The 7,934-nt window shown below is 38.3% G+C and overlaps 1 pseudogene; it reads right to left on the bottom strand.

Moving 5' to 3' along the window:
- Window positions 1-25: 25 nt before the first annotated feature.
- LOC114505276 lies at window positions 26-718 on the bottom strand (annotated as a pseudogene).
- Between the last annotated feature and the right edge of the window lie 7,216 nt (window positions 719-7,934).

The following is a 7,934-nucleotide window of genomic DNA, read 5'->3' as shown; positions in this document are numbered from 1 at the left end:
CCAACCCCATACCCATCTTCAGTGTGATCATACAAATGCTAAAGTGGCAGAAAAGTCTAGAATAAATGCATCAGAGAAGAGGCAAAGCTGTGAAACTGAGTTGCATGTAATAGGTCTATGAGGATGGGGGAAAGTGTCGCGGAAACAAAACAAAGTACGACAAAGTAATTGGAAGGTTTTAGCTAACATTCTTTCAATCATCTTTATCTCTTGCTCCATGTTTAAGGATTTGCATGAACTCAGTGTAATTGAAATTTCCCTTTTTGTCAGTAGGTGCTACAGTTCATCTACTTCCTCATCTGTAAACCCATCTCCCATGGTTGTCAGCAGCTCTCTCAGGTAGTATTCCTGAGTGGTGTCAGTTGCTTCTTCATCAAAGCAAGCAAAACCATTTATGATGACATCTTCTGGATCTGTGCCATTTAACTGCTCACCAAACATCCTGAGGAACATGGTGAAATTTATGGGCCCTGGAACCTCATTCATCTTGGCATCAAGGTATGCACCCATTGGATTCTTCCCTAGAGAAGCAAGCATAGCATGCAAAACTTTCTTGTCAATGAATCCACCTCTGTTCTGATCAACCACGTGGAAGGCCTCTTCAGACTTCCTGAATCTGTGACTGGTCAAACATGGAGAACACATTAGATGTTGCATGCTGGGGGTGCTTCTTGGTAGTCTTAGTCTTTGCCTTTTTGTTTGACATGGTGGCTGTTAAATTCACTGCCTGGGCTTCCCTGATGAGATGACAAGTGACTATGACAAGTGCTCTGGAGGTTTCCTCTTTCAGCTGACTTCTGTTTTCTCATGGCCTGTGCTGGGCCCAGGTGTCCACGCCTGGAGGAGGAAGCCTCTGGGTGAACATAGGTGACTCTGTGGGCCTGAGCACCAGAGTCAAGGGAGGGGACACAGTTTCTGAATATGCTCAAATCTCCCACACTTGGTTCTGACTGATCCCTGCTTGAACAGGACAGCACAGTCTCTTAGGCTCAGAGTGAGTATGTGTCTGTGTGTATGTTTGTCTACCTTTACCAGGGGAGGCTAGAGGCCAGGACTGTCTGTTTTAAAGTCCAGTCTCATATTTCCATCCCCAAAATGCCCCCTGTGCCTCCTCCCCCAATGTCTCCCTGTCTCTCCTCTGCACTCCCTGCCTTGTTCCTACATATCATGCACCCTTACAGTTGCCATTTTACTGCCCTTTTTATACTCAACAGAAACCACATAACTTCAAGTGCTCTTTCACTAAATAAATCGGTGGGGGGTGTTGTTGTTTTTTTTAAACATTTTATTTATTTATTTTTAGAGAAAGGGGAAGGGAGGAGAAAGAGAGGGAGAGAAACATCAATGTGTGGTTGCCTCTCACGTGACCCCTACTGGAACCTAGCCTGCAACCCAGGCATGTGCCCTGACTGGGAATTGAACTGGTGACCCCTTGGTTTGCAGGCCCATGCTCAATCCACTGAGCCACACCAGCCAGGGCAAATTGGGTTTTGTTTTTGTTTTTTTTTTAAAGTAAAGTATTTTCATCACCAGAAAAAATTCTCTCATATCCATGTCCCTTTGCAGTCAATCCCACACACATGGGTAGACACTAATCTTATTTTACATAAACACAATTAGTTTTTCTTATTCTAGAGCTTCAGGTAAATGAAATTTCATGATTTTTGAGGTGGGCTTGTTTTGTTACATATGATATTTTTAAGAACTCCATATTGTTGCATGATTGATAATTCCTTTCTTCATACTGCTTCAGGGTATTCCATTGTATGGGTGTACTATGTTTTGTTTATCCATTTACCTATTGATGGAAATTTGGATTGTTTCTGATTTGAAGCTATTATATAAAGAACTGTTATAAATATTTGCACACAACTCTTTGTGGATATATATTTTCATCTCTGTTGGACAAACAACTAGGAATAGAATTTCTGGGTCATGTGGCAGGTATACCGGTATGTTTAGTTTCATAAGAAACTGCCAAACTATTTCGCAGTGTTTGTTCCATTGCAAATTTCCACAAACAGAGTATGAGTGCTTCCATTGCCCTATATCCTGGACAACACTTGGTAATACCAGATTTTTAATTGTTTCCATTCTCATGGAAAAAATGTGGATGATTATGTATATATGAAACATTATCTCATTGCAGTTTTAATCTTCATTTTCTTGATGTTTAACATCTTTTCATCTGCATGGAATTTACTTCTTGACATACTTAACATACTTGGAGAGTCAGAAAATCATCTCTGAAGGAACCTGACTTTGGAAACAAAAATCCATGTTGAATCCCAGATCTGACATTTGCAGTTGTTTGATCTTGGGCCATGATTCAACCAGTATGAGTCATAGTTACTTTACCTATAAAATGGGGATAATACTGTCTCACAGATAGATTTCACAGGTAGGTAATATATGTGGTGTCTAGCCCAATGCCTCTTACATAGTAGGTCTTAATAAATGGTAATTATTGGCGGGTGGGCTGGAATGGGAGTAAAAGGGAGAAAACTGTACTTGAAAAATGATTAAAATAAAAAAGAAATTAGAAAAATAAATGGTAATTATAATTATTATTGTAGAAATTGGTTTAAAATGCTTAGCAGTTTTCCTTGCCAGAATATAGCCAAAGCTGCAAGCTTTACTGTAATCCTTTTGTTGGAGCTCAGGGATTTGTCTAAACTCCTTCATCCCTTGATTTCTTCTAGTGTTTTCAGACTTCAAATTTTTAATGATTTCCCTAGTTTGTGTCCCACCATCTCACTAAAAGTCTCATAGGGAAAGTAATACATCTGTATTACATATTCTATATCCTCACCAACTACAACAGTGCAAACAATACTTGCTGAATGAAGTAAGTAATGAATATATATATATCCTCCCTCTGTGTCTTACTTTTATGCATTGATGTACACATCAATTGATATTCTTGGTTTTCCATTTTAATTTCTCCAAGAGGTATAAGATTCTTTCTTTTGTAATTGCCCATGAATAAATCCTACCTCACCACCACCCAGACTAGAAATTCTAAATACTACCTTCTAGTCAACCTAAATCAAATATTCTGGTTCATGTTAAGCTAGAAAAAGGCAAAATCTTTAGTCACAATTCTCTGATCACCCAGGTCACAGCTTTTGCTAATTCCTATCACAAGCTGTAGTAAAATCATAAGCATAATTGACTCAAAAGCAATATGGCATTGTGGGAGGGAAGGAAGGAAGGAAGGAAAGAAGGAAGGAAGGCAGGCTATTGCATAAAATGAACCTATGCTAGAGATTAAACTCTACCACTTATTTGCTATATGACTTTTGGCAAATTATTTCATTCCTCTAAGTGTCAAATTTCTCCTCTTTAATGTAGGTAAAATATTAGGTAATCCATATAGCTCAGCATAGTTCCCAGCTCATAAGTAAACTTTCAATAAGTGTCACAGGTGACTTCTCCGAGGAAGAAATGTTTGAGCTGAGATTTGAAAGATAAACAGGACTTGGCCAATAAAAGAAGAGGGAATTTCAGGGGAGAATGGGAAGGGTTTACAGGAACAAATTTAAAGGACACATGGACAAAAACTAGGGGGAGGGGGGTAATGGGAGGGAAGTGGGGAGGGTTGGATGGGTGGGCTGGAATGGGAGTAAAAGGGAGAAAACTGTACTTGAATAATGATTAAAATAAAATTTTAAAAATGTTTTAAAAAAGAATAGGAAAAGAGCACTCACTATAGGCAGAGGGAACATTATGTGCAACAAGTTTGGGGTGACTTTTCACCAGTGTAGGTTTCTACTAGTACAAAGTAATGTTTAGCAACAGGTAATTGTGTTAAAAACCCTAATAAAGTTTCTTCAGATTAAGATAATAATAGCCATAGGGGTATATGGCAACTTTGTGAAACAAATCTTAATCCAGTACATCTGAACCAATCCAACTAAAATTATTAAACACTAACAAAGTCAACAGAAAGCAGTCCCATGAGAATACCTCAAAAGAGCTGACTTTGTGGTACTTTTAAGCTGAAGCTATTCATTGCAAATTGCCTCTGTTCTAAACTCAGCCTCCTTCGGCCAGAGCCTCACAGTTACTTCCTGAAAAATCCACACCCTCCATTTATATCAGAAATCTGTTACCAGTACAAACAATATCTCCCAGCAGACACCAACACACATTCTTGCCATCTTTAGGCCAGGGCTCCTGGAATCTTGGTGATAGATTCTCACATACAAATGTTGAAGAGTTTCTCTAAATCGCATTTATGACTACAACATCAGCCTGGTGCCAGAGCCCACACATTTGCCAAACAGGCCTATTCCATAGGGCTAATTTCATGGCCAAGGCTCTTCACTAGTATACAGATGATAGCTGTACATAAGAACTGTTACCATGCTACGGGAAGGTCATCTCCTTCCAATATTATCTAGATTATAATAAAGCTACCATTTGAGAATAATAGCACTTCTTACCTCTTGTACAGAATTTTTAATGGTATTCATAAAATTAAATATCTATAACATTGCCAGTAACTTAAAAAGGTGGCAAGCAGAAATGGACTTCCACATTCACTTTCTTTTTTCTAAATATAATCTTTATTGTACTTTTTTTCAATTACCATTTAGTCCCCTTATACGCCCTTTACCTAGCAATCACCACACTGTTGTCCATGTCCTTGAGTCCTTTTTCCTTTCTGCTCAATCCCTCTACCCCCTCACCTTCCCCCTACTAGGTAACTTTGATCGTTTGAATGCTTCATTATTGCCATTTAGCCTGTGCAAAGTCCCAATCTTCTAGAAACTAATCTAAACATTTTAATAATGTTTTTAAAGATTTTATTTATTTATTTTTGGAGAGAGGGGAAGGAGAAGAGAAAAAGAGGGAGAGAAACATCAATGTGTGGTTGCCTCTCATGCACCTCCTACTGGGGACCTGGCCCACAACCCAGGCATGTGCCCTGACTGGGGATCTAATCAGTGACCCTTTGGTTCGCAGGCCTGCACTTGATGCAGTGAGCTATACCTGCCAAGGCAAAACATTTTTTTAAATAAAATGTTATCCCACTTCTGGGAATATATCTGAAGGAACCCAAAACATTAATTTGAAAGAATATAAGCACCCTTATGTTCATTGCAGCATTATTTACCATTGCCAAGGTTGGAAACAGCCAGGTGTCCATCAGCAGAAAGGTGGATAAAACACCTATAGTACACTTACAAAATAGAATTCTACTCAGCTGTAACAAAGAAGAAAATTTTACCCTTTGCAACACTATGGATGGACCTGTTGAACATTATGCTCACTGAAATAAGCCAGTCAGAGAAAGACAAATACCATATGATTTCACTCATATGTGGAATCTAATGAACAAACTGAACTAAGAGAAAAACAGAGACAGACTCATAGCAGGATGACAGCTAGCAGGGTGGGGGAAGTTAGAGGGTGGGGGGTTGAGCAAAAAGGAAAAAGGACTCATAGACATGAACAACAGTGTGGTGATTGCAGGGGGGTGGGGGAGTATAAGGTGACTAAATGGTAATGGGAAAAATACAATAAAGATTACATTAAAAATGAAAAAAAGACATAAAAATATTAAATTATTCCTATAATGAGAAATGGTACTGGGTATTATTCAGGGGCTCAGACTTTGGGATTCCCTACAAACCTGGATTCATATTCCAGCTCTGAAACTAATTTAGCTTTGCAACTTTAAGCAAATGAGAAAATCCCTCTAGATTTCAGTTTCTTCAACTGTAAAATTTAGGTAACATTAGAACCTGCATTAAATTGCAATTGAAAGGATTAAATAATGCAAATAAAGCCCATAATGTCCTAGACAGTGCATAGCAAGAACTCCGTCATGTTAGGTATATTATATTGTTATTATTATCATGACTGTTAACATTCTAATTTCACAATTATATAGTAAAAATGGAAATGGCCAATTATTTTGGTATTCTAAGATATCTATAATATTTGATATGGTGTTGACATACTCTAAAATTCAGAACAAATGAAAATTAATTCAACTTCAAGGAAGACAAAAAGCAAACTCATCAAGATGATCTAATGATGATGGGACTATTTCAAGTCATAAGTAAAAGGAAATAACAATATGTGCTATTTTAGAAAACAAAAACGTGGCAGATTAAAATTAAGAAGCACATTTATCTATAGTGCATTGGTTTTTACTATACAAGGTATCATCTACAAGACACACACATGCAAACATCCTGCACAAACTTAGAAGATGACCCCTCAGCTGGGCATTGTCATAAACAAGAATGCCCACTGTGTCTAGGCAAACCTTGCTATATTCTTGTATGTGTGTGTATGTCTGTGTGTGTGTTAAGTACTTAGTTTCTTTCATTTAAAAAAATCACCTGTAAAGCACGTACTATTTGGTCCCATTGACAGACAAGAAAACTATTTGTTAAGATGAAATAACTTGTCCAATGCTATACTGTCTTGTAGTGATGGAGTCACTAAGTTACATGACTTCAGAGAGCTTCATCAGTCAATCATCCCCAGTACATTTTTTAAATTTTTTATGTATTGACTTTGGAGAGAGAGAGAAAGAGAGAGAAACATTAATTTTGTTGTTCCACTTATTTATGCATGCATTGGTCGATTCTTGTATGTGCCCTGACAGGGAATCAAACCTACAACCTTAGTGTATAAGGACAACACTCCAAACAACTGAGCTACCCAGCCAGGGCCTAGTACATTTTTCCTGACCCTCGTAGACCTCCACCCATCACCACCACACTTTAAAGTGCTTCACTAAGCTACCAAATTTATCTTTGCATTTAGTTCACTAGATTCTAATTGTGTGGACCTGTGTGTCTCCCTAAAAGACATGAGCTCCTTGGTGTTGGGAGCATATCTTTCAAACCTGAATACATGAAAGAAACACATTAAGTGACACACAAAAAAGGATGTGACTATTACCACTGGTCCCAAAACATATCTCTTGCCCTAGCTTTTCACACTCTCCAAACTACAGTTACTCCTACACCTAGCAGGAAGCTAGGTACTAAATTTCAGCCCCCTACTTGCCCTCTCAGCTCAGGGTCCTGGTACAATTATGAGTTCTCTTTCTGAATGGATTAACTGTCCTATAAGGTCAATATTATAAGTTACCTCAAAATCTCTTGGGAGATAAATGTGAGTTTTATTTAAAAATGAGTGCATGTGTATGTGACAATTTAATAAAATCTGAGGAAAGTAAAATTTTAAAGCTGAAAAGATCCATGAGGCAGCTAGTTTACTTCTTCCTTTTTGCAGATGGAAGAAGTAAGGTCTATACCAAACTTGAAAACTGGTCCTTGAATATGTTTTGTGTTTGGCCCACAAGATTTTTTTCTTGATGATTGATTCTATTATTCTTTCTGAATGAAGGCTCACATACATTAATTACAATGAGTTTAGAATTACAAAAACAGAAAAGTGTTGTTGTATTCTAACTTTCACAAATCTTAACCCTGACTCTGGCACTTCACTGAAGTATAGGTTGCTGGTTACATGGCAAGTTTAGCTTGATATTTTTGATCATGTAATATCTAATGAAAAAAAACGAGAAGAAACACAGTTAAACAGGAAAGTTATGGATTTTTTCCACTTATATTGTTTCAGGTGCCACAGAAAATCAGCAAATCCATGACACACCAGGCAGTAAGGCAGTATGCATGAGGCAGGCAGCCAGAGACAGACAACAAAATCCAGAACCAGAAACAGGAATGGGTGGAGGGTAGGTCATGAGCAGATCAGGCAGCCTCTTAAGGAGCAAGTGTGAGCATGACCAGGATAGAGACTCGTGGCCAAATAGGCAAATTGGAAGCCCTACAAGGTTAAGAAAGTAGTCTACTGAGGAAAGGAATAGGGAGAGCGGTGGCAGGGGAAGAGGAAGACAAAAGGGTGAAGGGATAGGGAGAGGTGCTGAAAGCCAAAGGCAGAAC

Source organism: Phyllostomus discolor, chromosome X (genome assembly GCF_004126475.2).
Source record: "Phyllostomus discolor isolate MPI-MPIP mPhyDis1 chromosome X, mPhyDis1.pri.v3, whole genome shotgun sequence".
Taxonomy (NCBI): Eukaryota; Metazoa; Chordata; class Mammalia; order Chiroptera; family Phyllostomidae; genus Phyllostomus; species Phyllostomus discolor.
This window is presented reverse-complemented; position numbering and strand designations above follow the sequence as displayed.